Below are 19,382 nucleotides of genomic sequence, written 5' to 3'. Positions count from 1 at the left end.
CTCATTGCAGAAGTTTGCAATGACTTAATGTACTAAAATAATCTCATTTGTACTGTGTCACATCTTCATATGCTTAGAAATGGAGTTAGGATTCAGACACAAATCAACTTAAGATAGAAAAGAATAATGATTTTGGTTAAACCTGGGAACCAATAATTTTTTTTTCACTTATGGAAAGTATTAATGTCATGACTCCATTCCAGGGATTTTCATCATTGTGTAAACTGGTGAGAAAGTTGGAGGAGACCCAGGTCATCTGCCAAAGAAAGGAAGGTATTCGTATCTATCCGCTACGCTTAGAAGATATCCGAAGTTATAGAATTTATTTTATACTTAAAGTTTATTTTTTTAAAAAAAACAAAGAACTTCTATGATTCAGTGGGATGTGATGATTAGAGCCACTGTTTTTCCTAGGTTCATTCCTGAAACAGAGGCTTGACTCGTGGCCAGCAATTCAAACTTGACCTGTATGACTTTTTGGCTTCCTCATAATGAGGGCTAAACAATCTTAATTACCTGCAAATATTAAGCACTATGATATTCTGATGGAGGAAGGTCATTGGCTAATAAAGGCACTGCCCTGGCCCATTTTATTGGTTAGAGGATAGGTGGGAGGAGTAAACAGAACAAAATGCTGGGAGGAAGAGGAAGTGAGCTCAGAGACTCGACCGCTTTCCTCTCGGGAGCAGATGCCTGAGAGAGACGCCATGCTCCTGGCTCCTGGGCAGATGCACGCTAAGAAGCTCCGACCCAGGATGGACATAGGCTAGAATGTTCCCGGTAAGCGCACCTAGGGGCGCAACACAGATGATTAGAAATGGGCTAAATTAATATGTGAGAATTAGCCTAGAAGAGGTTAGATAGAAATGGGCCAAGCGGTGTTTAAAAGAATATAGTGTCCGTGTAATTATTTCGGGGCATAAGCTAGCCGGGCAGGCGGCTGGGGTGTTGGGGACGCAGCCCCGCCGCCCTTATTACTACAATATTCCACATGCAAACCAAATCTCTCCTCATAAAATATACACAATGGTCATTGCATATACTATTATACCTTGGAACTGAGTAGAAACTGTCAGTTGGATATTGAAAACTTCATTAGTTATTTTCTCTGCAAGTAGATAAAGAAAGAAAACAGTGAAGCCAGTTTCAGATTATAATTACAGATTGCAGGGAAGGAGGGTTTTGCTTTAGTCTTAATAGAGACTTATTTTGGGACACCTCAACCTAGTCAGTTGTTTGACTTAGTAAAACCAATAGCCTACACATTTGGCACAAGCTCATTGATCAATGTACTTGGTATGGGTCTGTAAATGAAGACTGTGAGTTCATTTCCCAGTTGCCCATACCCGAAAAATCACACAGAAGCTATATTAATTACAATGCTGTTTGGCCTATTAGCTCAGGCTTCTTATTAACTTAATTCTTACATTATAAATTAACTCATTCTATATTTTATATTTTACCACAAGGCTCATGGTCTGCTACCTCTTGTTTCTTGGGCGGCTACTTGGCATCTGACTGACTCCACCTTCTTTTTCCCTGCATTCAGTTTAGTTTTCCTGCCTAACCATATTTTTCCCTGCCATAGACCAAAGCAGCTTCTGTATTAACTAAAGGTTATTTAGTTACATATTCACAGCATACAGAGGGGATTCACACATTATGGTTCATGTCGCTGTCAAGAGTTGCCAGTTTGGTTGCATTTCTCTGTATCACCCAGAGGAGAAAACACAAAGTGGGCGGGTCTGCAAGAGAAGGTTGTGGGAAGGTCCCCCAGTCACTGCCCATGTGGGTGACAGCATAGTCCCTGGGCTGAACTGTAGCGCTGTAATGGAGTAGAAACCTAAGGCGTCTGAGTAATCAGATGCCTGAAAGATGTGACAGGAGCCCTCTAGCACGTAGATGGCAGTGACCAAGACGGATGAGAGTCAGAGAGGAGTACACAATGAGCTGTTCAGGAATTTGGCCGTAAAAGGAAAACAAGTACTTGTGGCAACTGAACTGCTGCCTGGGTCAGTCTCTTGGTCCATCTGTGTGCTGCGGGGCTCTGCCAACTGAACAGCTGCCCTAACAGACTGAAACTAGACCAGTCTCCTCAGTGGGTGGGAAGAAAGACAGGAGGATAGGCAATGCCATTTCTATATTGACGTTCCCAAATGGGCTTTCAATCCAATAGTAAGTCAACACAAAAATCAGTATTTTTGAGGCTAATTTTAAGTTTCTTGAATTACAAAAGTAAATATTAATTATAAATTTTTATAAGTGATGAAAACATTTATTTTTAGGCGCATTTTATTTTTTAGATTTTTAAATCTATTATGTTATATTACAGACAGAGTTTTGTAAGATGTTTTGCCTATGTGAGTTAGTCATCAAATCACGTAGGCATAATTAAGCTTTAAAATAACTATTATCCCTAAAAATAGCAGCAGCATACACAGTCTTATATTATGAATAAGACACATCGTACATATTAGACTACTTTTTCTTGCAATAAGAGCAAACAGTAATATGATTTATATTTTAAGGATGTGAAACTGAAAGGCTACAGTTTAGTGCTAATGGAGCTACTGTATTAAAAAGCCAAGGCTTCAGTCAAGGATGAAATGATTCTCTTCACCGTATACATGCATGAAACGGTAGACATAGTGCACAGACCCATCTCAAAGGCTTCCTTTGACTGTTTTCTTCATATTATCACTGGACTGGACATGTTTCAATAAACAATAAAGCAAGGAATACCTCCATTAGTCACCCTACTCTCATTTATTAAACTATACACTAAATATCAGATGCAACTGTTCTTGTCACAAAGCCTTTTAACAGGTAATAAATTATGAAATTATTGTGGTCCCTTTGAAATAAGACTTCTTCAATTGATTTTTTCCCAATTTGTGTAGCATTTGTGCCTCTTCTTGCTTAGCACACCTAGACAAGTATGTTCAAATAATTGAAAGTAAGACCTATTATTTCTGCTCTGATTTCAGAAATACTTTTAGATGTAATCAGTTAATACAGTGGTTGTTGTAATTTTTGCAAATCTGTTTGTTTAGGTAAATGGTATCACTTTTTTTCTAATTTATTTCTATTTGAGACATTGATATTAACAATATTATTGTAACATAATGTGGAAATTTTACAGACTCCAATATGATTAGGATAAGGATTATGTTTTACTCAGTTAATGTACTGTGAAACACAACTACATAATATCTCTGTATTTGGTCAACTAATGTTTTTGATTTTGCAACTTTGTGGAGAGGAAGTAATCCTGTGGTTTTATTTTCCTTTAAAACTTACCAGTTTGGGCAGTGAAGTTATAAAACTCTAAAAAACATGAGATAGCAAATTTCCTCTTCTATGCTTTGAGAACAGAGTCTGGAATTTAGGGAGGGACATCCTCTGGAATAAAGGAAGCTTCTTTTCAGTGAGCATCAATAGTAATACCTTTTGTGCCTGAAGCTATCATTTTGCGAAGATTTTTAATTTGATTTTCAGCTAGTGTAAGTCTATTCATGTTCTGTCTTCTTGTTGCTGTTTCTTAGTTACATATACCAATGTCCCTGTCTTAGTTTAATGTCTAAATATCCAAACACATCAACCCAAAGACAGTTCTTTTTATCCTATTTCTAATTTCTGTGGCATCTGCATTCCTCACTCATTTCCTGTGTTTTATTAGTGTAACCCCTGGATTGCCTGACAATGTATTTAGAGACCCTGCTCTTGCCTTCAGTCCTATTTGTCACATAAGATTTCTATTTCATCTCTTTATTATTTTCCTTTTTATCACATCTTATTGAGGTCATTTTCTAACTCCATGCAGATAGCTTTTAACTCCCTATTTCATCAAGTAACTAATTTAGTTGTATCCTAAATTTTTATTAATATGACTTTTGTATTTCTGATTTTATACAAACATTTTTACTTTTGTAATAGCCAGAAATTATTAGTAAAATGACTTAACATGTGTACACAAAGTTTATATTTCAGTTTATTTTTGTGGAGATTTTGTTTATTTATTTTCATGTGTATAAGTGTTTGCTTAAATGTATGTCTGTGCATCACATATGTGCAGTACCCACACAGCACAGAAGAAGGTGGTGGATCTCCTGGAACTAAGTTACAGATGACCTCGAATCATGTTAGTGCTGAGAAATCAATCCAGGGCCTTGGGAAGAGCAGCCAGTGCTCTTAGCCACTGAGCCATCTTCCAAGGCCCATAGCTTCCGTTTTTATTACATAGTGATGACAGATACATGAGATAGTCTTTAAAGTAATTGATAGATTGGTTGATAGAAGTTAGGTACTGTTTTACACGATGGTGCTGATCAAATGAAGTGTGCATTATTGAACAACACACATTATGATGTTAACATCAGTAAGTTTTTCACATAAATATCTAATTGCTCTAATATCAGCTCTTGAAGGCAACCATTTCCCAAAACATTCACTTATAACCTTTGTTGAAAGTTAATTGACAGTAAATATGGTGATTTACTCTTCAACTTTCACTATAATCAATATAGAGAGAGACACATGCAGAAATGTAGCTATAAATAATGTTATCTAATCATACTACCTCTGTAATTGTACTTTAAAAGTAAGCTTTCAAAATGTAAAGTGAAAGCCTCTCAAATTTTGATGGTTTGAGGATATTTTTTGTTTATTCTAGGTATTTTGCATTTTAAAATCAATTTTGATGTTAGATTGGCACTTTCATTTTAAAGGGGCCTAGTGCTCATTTGACTATTTTGCATTCATCTGCAGATTAAATTTGATGGAAATGCTAGACTGCCAAGATTGATTCTTCCAGTCCATGAATATGACTTGCCTCTCCAATTTTTGTAACTTTCTTTGTTTTTCCCATCCATGTGTTGTCATTTTCAGTGTAAAAACATTTTGTTTCTTGATAATCATTAATTTTATTCTTTAAGAGATGCTATTACAAATCAAATATCATAGTGTACTTTGGTTTTAGATGCTTTGCAGTTCATATATATATATATATATGAGAGACAGTAAATTAATCATCATATTTTGTGTGGTTGTGTATTTTCTTGTAATTATAAGTTATGATACAGAAAGATTATGTGTTACAGTCACCAAGTTTTCTAAATGACAACATCTGGGAATCTCTTTCTTATTAAAATAGATTCTTCTCTCATACAGTACATCCCAAACAGATTCCCTTCCCTCCTGTCTTCCCAGTTACTCCACCCACCTCTCTTTTCCCCCAGGTCCATGTCTCCTCAGTTTTCCTTCAGAAAAGAGAAGGCCTCCGAGAGACAATAACCAAACAAAACAAAATATAACAAGACAAGACAAAAAGGTGTCTAAAAATCTACCTCAAGCGTGGACAAGGACAGAAGAGAAAAAGTCTCAATAGCAGGTAAAAGAATCATAAGCATACTTGTTCCCACTATTAGGAGTCCCACAAAACACCTAGCTAACAACCATAATACATATGCAGAGGCCCGGTTGTTATTATTTACTTTACCCATTCTGAGAGATGAGCAGTGATGTTTCATTATGGTTTGGCTTGAATCTCCCTGACTGCTAATGATGGTGAGCAGTTTCCATGTGTTATATGCTTTATTTCCAGATTGGTCATTGCTCATAGATGAAAATATAATTTATGTTTTATACTTGACCCTTCCTATTTTCTTATATTTGTCTATATTAATCATAATTTTAGTTTTATGAGTGCCTGAGAATTTTCTACATACAGGAGTATATGATCTTACAGTGACATCATTCTTATTTTACAATTTGAATGCCTTTTATTACATTTCATACAATCTGAGAATGAAGTGGGGAAGGTAGGCTAAATTCCTCCTGCTTTTCTGTTGATATGGAGGCTCTTGACTTGTCAGCCACAGAGAAACAGCATGATTGTTTTGAATCACTTCCTTTCATGAGTTCTTTTGTCCAGAGCATAATTTTATAAGATGGGTTCAAATTGCTTATTGACAATGTGTAGAAATTTAACTAACTTTTGGTTTTTGATTCCATAGTTTATAATCTTGCTACTCATTTGTTTTCACAACAGATGCTCTAAGATTCAGTTTAAATAGCCACTCTGATTCTCTTAAAATTGACAAATTAATGGCTTTTTATTTTCAATAGTTGTGTTAGTCACACATCTGTCTCTGTGACAAAATGCCTAACATAAACAACTGAACAGGTGAGATGATTTGTTCTAGTTTACAGTTCCAGAGGTGTTGGTCTATCGTCATCAACACTTTTTATTCTGGACAAGTGGCAATCAGAAAATAACAGTGGAAGTGTGTAGCAGACACCTCATGATGGTCAGAAATTATTTTATGAATCTATCAAAGCATTGACCAATCAATGAGGTAAGAGGTTCTGATTATGAACTAAGACCTCAACAGTGGACAGCCGAAAAGATTCCAAGTAATCAAGTGAGGGGATGAAAATATTACCAAGAAAAGACATTTAAAAAAGCATAATTGTCTCACTGGTATAGAAAAATTAGTCAATTGAAATCACATTCTTGTCATTTTATAAACCAATAACACATTCTTAACATGGAGTCCAGAATGGCAACACAAGTGTCATCAATTATTTGTTGAAAATGGAAAGTTCTAGACCTCTAACCAGGATTCAGTAAGCGAAACAGAATCATGGAGTATGGATCTCAGCAGCCTGTGTCTTAATAAGGCTTCCATAGGATCCCAGTTCATGTCATTGTTCTAAAATGACTGACACAAACAATATCATACAATTACTAGCCAGTTTAAACCCTTAACAAAATGACACAAAACAGTAGAAAAACTTCTTTGTCACAGGAAGAGCATAATCTCATCAGGTCTGCATTTCAGAGTAGGCTTAAGTTAGCTTTTGTTCACAGACTCATGAAACTCTATCTTTGAAATTAATGAACCTTGAATATATGACAGTCATTTCTGTATCATGGTGGCCAAACCGATGTCTCTTTACCTTTGTAGATTTTGAAACTTTTCCTTAATCTGACCTAGTCTGGTCCAGGGATTGCAACATGTGGTACTACTTAAAAATAACACCACACACACACACACACACACACACACACACACTAACTTGTGTTTTGCATACAATATATTTTGATCATATTCTTTCCCTTCACCAATAAAATTCTCTCCCTCTCCTTACTCACCAAACTGTTTGCTTGGGCACATACACATTTTCTTTCCATCTTCCACTTTCCTGCTCTCAAGTCATAAAACAAAAAACAAAGGTCAAAACACATAAAAAACAACAAAAAAATCAGTAAGATAAAACAAAAGACACATGAAATAAACATGGAGTCAATGTTTTGTGGGCAAGCTATTCCTGGGTATGGCTCCTGCTCTTGAGTATGGTGAACATTTCCAGTGACATTCTGTTAGACATAACTAGTTTTCGCTTGCTTAGCAAGAATCAATTAAAAATAGCTTATTGACTAGGAGTGGAACTTTGTGCCCAGTTCCCCTTCTAAGTACTGGAATTTTGCCTGGTTTTAACCTACAGAGGTCTTCTTTTCTGCTGTCACAGTCCCTATGAGTTTATTTGTGCATCAATCCTATTGTGCCTAGAAGACACTCTTTCATATGACCTCTGACTATTAGATTCTTTACAGTTCCACTAGAAAAAAAATATGTCCCCCAAAGGGAGTTGCACTATTAGGAGATGTGCTTTATTGGAGTATGTGTGGGTTTTTTTTTTTTTGATTTTTTTTTTTATTGAGAAAAGGAGAAAAAAAAAAACAAGTTTCCACCTCCTCCCAGTCTCCCATTTCCCTACCCCTCCTCCCACCCTTCTCCCCCTCCTCCCACCCTTCTCCCCCTCCCCCTACTCCCCTCCCCCTCCCTCTCCAGTCCAAAGAGCAGTCCGGGTTCCCTGCCCTGTGGTAAGTCTTAGGTCCTCCCCGCTCCGTCCATATCTAGGAAGGTGTGTGGGTTTTTTTTGAGTAAGTGTGTACAGTGGGGGATGACTTTGAGGTATCCTTTGCTCAAGCATTGTTCAATGTGACACCCAGTTCATTTCCTGTTCCCTGTAAGTCAAAATGTGGGACATTTAGCTATTTTTATTGCACTATGTATTTCTGCAAAGTCCTGTGTTCAAGGAGATCACAAAATAAGACATGGAATAAAGGGAGTAGAAATCTCAGGGCAAGATCCTACCCGGCTAAGTTTCTAACTTGTAAAAAGGAATTAAAAAGTTAAAACCGTGAGTGATGGTGTGTGTTTTTAATCCCAGCACTCCAAAGGCAGAAGCTGGCATATCTGAGTTTGAGGCCAGCCTGGTCTACCAGAAAAAGTTCAAGGACAGCCAAATTTAGACAGTGATGTAAACCATCAAAAACAAAAAGCCGATAAAGACGTAACTGTACAATGGAACCATGTCCCAACCCCATCAAGCAGCAGAACTTGGAAGCTTCATCCACATGGTTCTGGCTTTAGAGACAAGGACAGAAGAAAAAGATTATGGAATATTCCTACTCAACTAAGGTCAAGCATGTGTCAGGAGTGTCCCTGAATGGAGGCCTAGAGAGCCCATTGTGTGAAGGAGAAGCCTGGATTGCCTTGGAAACACAGGGGTGTTAAAGATGCCACAGTTGTAAGATACCTGCTAAGGAAAACTATTAACAGGGAGTGGAACCAGCCCAAGAGAAAGAAGTATGTTGCACTCAACAAAGCTGAAAGGAATTTGAGGTCTGAAAAAATGTTTTGATATCAGACATGAAGATGCACAGTTTGAAGTTTGCCCAGTTGTTTTTTTTTTTTTTTTTTTTTTGTCTTTTTTGGTCCTATGCTTTCTTTCCTTTTTGAAATGGGAATATATATCCTGTGCCATTATGTGTTGTGAGTATGTGATCTGCTTGATTTTTACAGGAGACTAAAGTTAAGATAGTGTCTGAATCTCAGAAGAGACTTTGAACTTTAGATTTTTAAATAAGTTTGAGACTACTATAAATTTTGGGGACTTTTGAAGTTGGACTGAATGTTTTTTTTCCCATTATGATATGGCTGTAAGCCTTTGTGGGCTAAGGAGTGGAATGTTGTGGTTTGAAAGAAAATGTCCCCAAACTGAGTGACAGTATTAGGAGGTTTGATTTTATTATATTAGGTGTGGTCTTATTGGAGGAAGTGTGTCACTATGGGGTTGGGCTTTAAGGTCTCCTTTGCTTTAGCTTCACTCAGTGTGACACCTGCTTTACCTTCTGTCGCCTGCAATATTAGATATTTGGCTAATTCTGCAGCACCATGCCTTTCTCCAGGTCACCATGTCCCAACGTGATGATAATGGACCAAACCTCTACATTGTAAGTCATCCTATTAAATGTTTTTCTCTATAATAGTTGACAAAGTCATCATTTGTCATAACAGTAATAAAAACCTAACTAATACAAAGTTTTTATGATCAGGATTGAGATATTGAGATATTGATTTATAGAAATAGCAATTTATCTAAAGAGTCATTTTATTGTTATAAAGGATAAAATTGTAGGCTTCTCCAAGGTCTCATGACTTACTGAGTCTCACATTTTTTGAACATTTTAGCAGTGTCATGTATAAGTTCCATCTTATAATGTGGGCTTTAAACACCAGCTAATACCGTAACATTTGTGTCTCTATTGCCCCAGTATATCTTATAGACATGACATTACTGAAGGTAGCAGGGTCTGTTTCTAGGTGACATCAATGATTACTTTTCTCTTCTACTCCTCTAGAGTACCTTGAAGTACCACAAGTGCTAATCAGTAATGGTGAAGCTTCCATTGGGCACCACCTCAGTTTCTCCATGTTTGAATTGATATCAGCACAAGACCTTACTGTCATATTTTACAGGCTAACAATGGCCTTAGCAATATCTTGTGTTGTTTAGGAATCAACTCAACAATAATTACTCATTCCCAACACCGGAAGTTTTACTTGGTAGCATAAAATGTGTAGTTGGGTCCTTATCTCTACCGTTATAAGTTGACTCCACTGAAATGCTTCTATAGTAGGTCATTTTTCAAATGGAATTTATTCTCTTTTACCCTGCCCACCAATCCCCTGACTCCTTTAATCCTCCAGAAAGGCGGCACATATTTGATCACAAGACTTAGAAGTCAGAAGAAAGTGGACCTTTATTAGTTTGAGGCCAGCCTTTTCTACAGGGCAAGTTCCAGGCCAGTCAAGGTTATAAAGTAGGTTTTTTTTTTTCTTCCCAATTTTTACCTGATAGTTGTCAACAAATCATTAAGTTCTGGCACTTGGATTTTGGCAGAGAATCAAGTAATGAGCAAGTAATCACAAAAGATTAGATATGTAGTTTTCAAAATTTCTGAAGCAATCGGATTACATTTGCAAATGAACCCTAATGGGAGCGTAAATATATAAACTAAGCCTGAAGAATGGTTATAAGGAGTTCAGTGTGGGCAGTCTTGGCTAGATGCACTTTATAGGAAGAGCAAAGAGGACCCTTCAGATCCTTGTTCTTGTTTGTGTTCTTGCAATGAGTGCCCTGCATGAAATTTTAAATGTTATAGAAGATACTGATGGGAACCATTCATAACTGAAAGAATGAAACTATATCTTGGAAAATCAGAAAATCTAGACATAATAACTTCCCAAGTCCTATTTTTTCAGCTAAATAGGTCTATTTTCAATGAAATGAAACAGCTGAGTATCTAACTTATACTAAAGAGCATGTTAGGATAAAGAGTTATGATTTCTTTGGTAGGTAGATGATTGTGTTGCCATTGTTGAATGTAGAGTTTATGTACCCTAGAAGCTCTCACCTCTGTGTAGATGAGAATCTTTTCTTCACTTAGTTGCATGATAAAGATTACCAGTATAGGCTTCAGCATAATCACAGTATAGTTGTCTCTACACCCAGAATTGCTGTGGCCACATGAAGGTAAACTACTAGCAAGTCCCAAGATTTTATGCCATTGTGGTTTAATAACCACATTCTCTCATTTTTTATTTATTTTTCTAAAACCCCTTTGAGATGACCATTATAGTGGAATGAGCCCAAATGAAAGCAAAACAATGGACATGGTCAGAAAAATGAGAAGGTATTTGTAAAGATAGATATCTACTGTTCTTTATTTAAACACACAGTGGGTAAATGTTTCCATATTTTTTTCCCTGGAACATTTATATGGCAGCCATCCTTCCCTTGGGGAAACAAAGGAACGTGTTTTTACATTCTCTTTTAGACTACAAAGTAATTTGGGGAAAATATGTATATGAAAGTTATAAGACTCAAATATAAAGTTATCTAAATAACATGCTTTGTGGCAACTAAAATGTCCATTGCCTCAGGTAAGTACTGTAAATTAAATTTTAATCAATTTATTCTGATGCACCAAAGTATTAATGTCTATTGATTTCCTTCCCCTATTGACTGTGGGAAAGACACAAAGAAACTCAAATTTTCTTCTCTCCAATGATATAAACAAACTTATGCTTATAGATGTAAAAATATGTCCACGTAAGTAATTACACTTTTAGATCACAGCCCAGTTCAAAATATTCCCGAAATTGAACTCACTGGTTAAGAGTTCCCTTAGTATTGTGTCAGTCACTTGTTCTACTAAATCAGATGTGAAATGGTAACACAAAAAAGTTATATTTAGAGTTCTCCATTTTGTGTCATCTTCATGGGAAAGTTGGGAAAGATAGAAAGAACACATTTAGACATTAGGTATAAAGCTGAATTTAGCAACAGTGTTCATTTGAAAGTGTTTCATTTTATATGAAATAACTTTCTTTCTCTGAAGAATGCCACGTTTATTTCATACTTTGATTTAACTCACAATGTGGACCTGATTTGAGAAAGATAAAAAAACAAACAAACAAACAATTACTTGTAGAAATGCCTAGAAAAGAACAGGAGATAACTATCAAATAGACATTAGAATAAAAAAAAATGGAGGTTTTTTTCCCTTATGGAAGAGATTTTTTTTTAAAAAAAGACTGCATGCTTTTAAAAATTACTATTATTTACAAAAAAATTACTATTATTGTTTGTGCATGCATGGTTATATATGAATGTAGTAAGTATGGCAAGACTCATATGTAGAAGTCAGAGAACAACTTTGCAAAGTTACTTCTCTGCTTCCATCCTTCCATGGGTTCCAGGGGTCAAACCAGGCTGCCAGGCTTTGCATTAAGAACCTTTATACATTGAGTCAATCCTCAGTAACTGTCTTAAGGGGAGCTCTAATTTTAAAAATTGTTGAATTTTATTATGAACAGGACTTATCTTTAAAAATATTAGAAAATACTTTTTAAGGCAAACATACTTTATCTGGACTAAATTTTTCAAACACAGTTTTCAATTTCTTACACAGAGCCTAGACCCCACTCTCATATTCATGCAGTACTTTTACATTTCTGCCATCTTCACCTTTCTCAGATTACACCCATGTGAAGCATTTGAAGAGAGAACAAAACACGGAGCATCAAGTCCTAGTCAGGGTCAGTTTAGCCTCAAGGTACACAACAGGGAGGTTTTCAGCTGCAGACAGAAATCGCTGGCAAGGTGATGGATGCTTTGTGTGATTATTTGGGTCTGGGTGGCTGGGAAAGGAAAGCACAGTCTCTGTTTCCATAATGGTGCCCAAATGTTTGACAAGAATATCCACATAAAGCCTAAGAAATCGTTTAAAAAGGGGCCTGTAGACGCACAAAAGTGGGAGCCAATTAGAGATGCTTGGTAGCAGCATGTTTTCAGATATGTTCTGTTTGCTGTAGGCCAGGAGAAGCTCAGCTTCTTTAAGAGGAGTTTTCCTGACTCAGTGTTAGCAGCAAAATGTGCTCGACTCCTTTAAGAGACAGCTTCCTGGTTTATGCTGGTGGCAGGAATGGCTCTGGCTCTTTTGGGAGGTCCTGTTATGGAGCACTTGAATGGGGTTTGTGAGCAGAATGTTACAAACTGCTTAATGGTGACAGACCCACTGGATCCCTGGAGATGGGGTGGTTAGCATGGCTTACAGAGATGGCAGTAAGTGTACCTCTGCCTTATTAAAAGGCTGAGAGAGGTGAAGACAGCGTCCAGGGTTGCAGCAACCACACCACTTACCATTTAAAACAAATGCTCCTCATCAGAAAAGAGTTTCAGATACACAACAGAAGAGATTCAGACATAAAAGACCTCCAAACAAGACACAGAGTGTTTACAAAAATGTCCATTGGCTTTGGAGAGAGGGAAAAAGAGTATAGACAGTTATAAAAGGAAATAAACAGTTTAGTCATTTGTAATAATAAACTTTTAATTACATTAATTAGCTTTTTTAGATATACAGATACATATTTCAGTTAGATAGATAGTTTTTAACACTTCATCAACATACAGAATATGGCATCTAAAAGGTTTTAAGAATTCAGACTTTTCTTGACAGTGAGACAAGTCTGATTCTGGCAGCATCAATTACTTCAGAGAAGCTGAAGGGCATAGAAGAAACTTGTTAAGAAATTTGCCTTCACTGTGACAAGGATAGCTATTAGGCATGAAACTACTCTTGCCTGGACTGCTTAGTGGTATGTTGTATAACCTGGACATGCAGGATCCACAGAAAACTGACTGTTGAACTTGCCAAAAGAAGGTGAGACAATCCTTCAGGGTTCCTGTTTTCTGAAAGAGTCTGCCAGACATTTTGCAGGACACAGAAGCCAGTGACTAACAAACTGCCATAATAGGTGAAATAATCTTTCAAATTTCCTGCTTCATGGAAAAGTCTACCAGATACTATGGGCCTGTAGCCTGAAGATGGATGCCCAATGTTACAGAAGAACTTTGGATGATGTTAGCACGTGTAAAACAATATTAAATATTCTTCATGGAAAATTTAACATTAAAAATGGAAAAAGTAGTAAATTGTTGATAAATCATTATTTTTATAAGCAAACCATTATGGAAGAAAAGATTCTAAAATTCTAACATAAAACACAATTAAGTCTATGTCTCATATAAGATAGTGCTAGTCAGGTTGCTCTGTGAGCTTCCCTAAAATCTCTGAAAACCTGTATTTCATCCCAGATCCTTGTGGTGAGAAGAGTAGTTGACTCCAAAAATTTGCTCTATAATCTCCACAAGTGTGCCATAGAATGCAGGAAAACACACACACACATACACACAATCACATGCACACGTACTCATCCACATGCACAGGAATAAAAAGAGATTTAAACCCAGAGAAACCCTGTCTAGAAAAAAACCAAAAAAAAAAAGAGAGATTTAAACCAAATAAGGCAGTTAGATATTGGTAACAACAACAACAACAACAACAAAAATGTTTATTTCTTGTTTTCAAATACCCGAACTTGGGCCTCTACAGAGTAACCACTGAAACTGAATTGAGTTGCTTGGCAGAGGGCAAGACCTAGAGAGCATCTCCAGCTCAGCATCTTCCTGAGGGGCCCTGCAGAAGACAGGAGTGGTGGTGGGAGGGAATGGTGCTTCTGGACTCTAAAGCCAAACCTCTTACACATGGAGAGCCACCCTGACCGAATCCTGATGATGATCTCATTGAGCATTGATGTGGGAGTGATTTCTTATTAATAAAGAAACTGCCTAGACCCATTTGATAGGCCAACCCTTAGGTAGGCGGAGTAAACAGAACGGAATGCTGGGAGAAAGAAGCTGAGTCAGGGAGTCACCATGGTTCTCCCACTCCAGACAGACGCAGGTTAAGATCTTTCCTGGTAAGCCAGCTCGTGGGCTACACAGATTAATAGAAATGGGTTAGATCAATATGTAAGAGCTAGCCAATAAGAAACTGAAACTAATGGGTCAGGCAGTGTTTAAAAGAATACAGTTTCTGTATAATTATTTCGGGTAAAGCTAGCCATGCGGGCGGCCGCATGCCAGGGACGCAGCCCTGCCGTTCGTAACACAACAGAATGGCGCCCGACGTGATGGACTAAATCCACTTAAAAACCTGAGAAGGCTTAAAAATAAGGGAGAGAGACTTTAACACAGATTTTTGCTGTTTGTTGGTGGCGTGCTGTAGAGAGATTTCCTGATTCGGCAACAGCAGCAGAAAAAAAAAGCTGCGTCATTTTAAAGTGCGGCTTCTTGGGACTGTGCCGCCAGTGCAAACTCTGGCTTTAAAGCATTTCAATGGATTTTATGGGACTGGATGTTTGTGTTCCCGCTTGGGATTGGAAGGAGAGTGCTCTCAGCGCTCCCCGCCTGCACCTGGACAGATGGCAGAATCAGGCTTAGGCAGGCGGAAGAGCACGGTGAAAGAGACGTGTTTTCAGACTGCGCAGTGCTCTGCTTGTCAGATTTGGTTGTAACTTGGATAAAAAGAGTTTCTGTGCTGCATGCTCAGTCTCAAAATTAAACTACTGAGTGCGGCTCCAATGAGGACTTGCTGTGTGCCTGGAACTGTGCACAGCTCAGGGGCACCAAATGGATCTGAGGCAGGAGCGGCTGCTCCTTGCTGAACTGTGCTGGTTGGCAGGAACTACCGTAATTACCATAATAACAGCACAGTTAAGGTTTAGACTGGGCAGGACACAGGTGGTACCATATTACCTGTACATGGTGCAACTTAAGTTTTTAAGAAGTGCTTAACATTTTAAGAAATGCTCCTGGATAGTAAAAATATTACAGATTCACAATAAAACAGATTCAGACATAACAGACCTCAGTGGATCACAGTGTTGGATGAATGTACATAGGCTTGAGAGAGAGAAGAATAAGAATATAGAGAATAAAGTAAATGTCTTAAAAAAAGGGTAAAGTCTTTAAAGAGACAGAGTACAGATAGTTAAGAGATTAAAAGAAATAAAGAAAAATAAGCCACGTAAAAATGGAAAATTCACAGAGAGTCTGGATTATGTACATTGTGTTTTCTTTAAAATTTTTGACTGTGAAGGAGCTAAGTACAGAGAGACATTTCATTCTATGGGCTGCCAAGTGGAACCAAAACGGATATCGTGAGGGTATGACATCAGAATTTGGGTCTAAGGATATGATGCTTTGGAAAGGGTCTTCTTTTGTTTTCACAGAGGACCAGACCCTATGGATTACATCTATCCCGATATGGTATGATAGACCACGACCTCCCGAAAAGTTCCTGTGAACACCCTCAAAAAATTACTTCACTCAACTGGCAACTGAGATAAACCTGACACACAGGTTACACCCTAAATGATCTGATTAACAGCGCCCCCATTCAGCAGGAAGCAGTTTGGAGAGAAAAAACTGCGCCCATGTTCCCAAAATATTGTTTGTAAATGTTCTTTTACATTTAAAGGGGGAAATGATATAGGTATGAGTAATTTGCATTGGTGTGGATTTTACAGTCAATTTTGTTATATGTATATGTATTTCTGATCTTGATTAAGGTATTGTGATTGTGTAGTTCATTTAAAAATGTAATGTATAATTAAGAAATATAGGTTAATGGTTAATCATCAATAATAGTCAATCTTGTAGTCATGTTAGTTAAATTTTCTAGATATATAGAGATACATTTCAGTTAGATAGACATTCTTCATATCTTTCAAAGACTGCAGAATATGGCATTTAATGTTTTAATAACTTAGGACTTTTCATGACAATGAGACATATCTGCTCCTGGTGGCACCAATCTACTTCGAGAGGAAGATGGGCATCGAAGAGGATCCTTATGGAGTTGGATAGCCATTTGGGCAAGAAACTGCTCTTGCCTGGACTGTTGCATAAAATGGACACAGAGAACCTGCAGAGAGAGGACTGCTGAACTTGCCTAAAGGTGAGACGGTCTTTTGGGGTTCATGACTCATGAAAGAGTCTGCGAGACTTTCTGCAGGACACAGCAGATAGTGACTGAACTGTCTTTGAAATTTCCTGCTTCATGGAAATGTCTGCTGGATACTATGGGCCTGAAGGCTGAAGATGGATGCCCCAACCATACAAAAGAACTTTGGGTGACTGTCCAGGCAGCAAGATGTCTCTGTCATTTCTAGAGTTTTCTTATTTCTTGTTTACTTAGGTAGTATTGTATCCTTCTGGAGTCTTTGATGGAGTTGAAGAATGAATAGATAGTTATAGTTTTCCTTAGTTATGATAAAAGATAAGATAGATATAAATATTGTAACTGTAATTCTTGATTGATAACTGTTTTGCTATATGTAATTTTACTATGTTAAAGTTAAAGCCTTTCTTTTTTGTTTAAACAGAAAAAGGGGAAATGATGTGGGAGTGATTTCTTATTAATAAAGAAACTGCCTAGACCCATTTGATAGGCCAACCCTTAGGTAGGCGGAGTAAACAGAACGGAATGCTGGGAGAAAGAAGCTGAGTCAGGGAGTCACCATGGTTCTCCCACTCCAGACAGACGCAGGTTAAGATCTTTCCTGGTAAGCCAGCTCGTGGGCTACACAGATTAATAGAAATGGGTTAGATCAATATGTAAGAGCTAGCCAATAAGAAACTGAAACTAATGGGTCAGGCAGTGTTTAAAAGAATACAGTTTCTGTATAATTATTTCGGGTAAAGCTAGCCATGCGGGCGGCCGCATGCCAGGGACGCAGCCCTGCCGTTCGTAACACAACAGAGCATGGCAGGTGGGCACTTTTATTTTCTATGGTGAATGTGACCCCCTTGGTTCCACTTTGCGTCACTGACAAAGTGCTTGTCAACCACAGTGTGATTTACTATACAAATGAGGCACTGGATAAGCATATTAGTGTGTGAGTTCTTTTCCCCACGTTAGTTAGATCTAGTGCAACCTAGATCTGAAGGTTTCTACGTAATCACAAAATTAAAATGATGGAGCTATCCTAGAAGGCTGAGATCTGTTTAAAACCACTCAGAAGTAAAAAATAACTTACTGCTATATGAAATTAGATATATTTCAATTAAATATAATCTTAAAAATGATCCTCCTAATTTTTGTTAAGACTTCATCATATTTTTAAGCACTCCCCTGTAAAACCTTGATTCTTCTAGAAAAGAACAGATAGAACAGATTCATTTAAATAGCCAAATAAGATAATTTTCCTATTTTTAATTTTTTTTTCATTCAGGAAGATTTTGAGCAAAATCATAAAGGAGTGCCACCCTCTTAACACCTGCCATGGTTTAAATCTGAAATCTTCCCTCAGGCTCATGTCGGGAACATGGACCCCTACCTAGCTGGTGGCTCTATTTTTGCACCTTTTGGAAATGGTAAGAGGCTGACCTGTAAGATACTGCAGCAGGAAGGACCATGCTCAAGCCACTCTCATGCCCAAAGCATGGAACATTGCTTCAGAGATGGAAAAAACAACGTTATGTAAGGATTGTTTAATTTTAAATTGGGTGGAAAAGGCATACCTATTGGAAAGATGATATTTGAGTAGAAGAATGAAAAAGTCGGGGGAGGCAATCCTACTGCTTTTGACAACCTGCTTTTACACAGTTACTCAGGCACGAAAGAATATGGTCAGGGTTTCAGAAATGCCAAGGTAAGTGTGCCGAGAGCAAATGGAGAAAAAGGGGGTGTGGGTAATTACAGATAAACATAGAGGAACGGGAGGTCATGGTCAACATTGTAAATTGTTGTAAGGGGTTTTATCACAAATGAGTTAGAAAGTGAAGAGAGGGTATGAAACTATGAATCAAACTAGTTTTTAAAAATCACCAAGATTTTGTGAAAAGAAGAGACATAATCTTAGGTAGGACATAAGATCATTTAAACGGTTATTTTAGCAGTCAGGCAAGAGATGATGCTGGCCAGAAATGGAGCAAGTTTGTAAACGTAGTAAGAAGTAGTCATATTATATGTGGCTATATATAGGAAGTATAGACACGAGGATTTCCTAAGAGATTGAAAAAAATGTCATTTAAAAGTAAATTTAAAATCACAAAGTTTGGCATCTGAGGAACTCCAATGTTTTTGTTTGCATAGCAGATTTTTATGTTACTCGATTGCTGATTGATGTGAGAGTCAATTAAAAGAGGCAACACTCTGTTGACAGTTAGTGTGCAGTGTTTTCAACCAAGTTCATAATAATGCAGAAAACATGACTCTAGGTTGTTCCCTGCTGGTCTCTAATCTTTTCCTAACTCTCTTCCAAAGACCCAAACCAGTGTATAGAATAATTAGAAGACATTAACCGTATTATCTGTTGCATATGTAAGTGTGTGGTAGATCTGGATCTTAGCCTTATTGTTCTGCACTAGGATGGACCGGAGGAAATTATCCACGAAGTTCTGATTGGCATCCAGAACCAGATAATTCTAAGAGTCAAACAGACTGTTGATGATGTGTGACACATTTGCCCTCTAATCTTGATCATCACAAACTTAGCTCTAGGCTTTTTTAAATAAAATATGGAATATGATGCATTGAGATATTGAACTGGTGTTGCTTTAGAAGCTTCACCCCTACTGAATTGCATGGGAGTTGCTGTAAGTTCTTCTAGTTT

Source organism: Microtus oregoni, unplaced genomic scaffold (assembly GCF_018167655.1).
Source record: "Microtus oregoni isolate MIOR12 unplaced genomic scaffold, Mior012 000032F_ref0000030, whole genome shotgun sequence".
Lineage (NCBI taxonomy): Eukaryota > Metazoa > Chordata > Mammalia > Rodentia > Cricetidae > Microtus > Microtus oregoni.
This window is presented reverse-complemented; position numbering follows the sequence as displayed.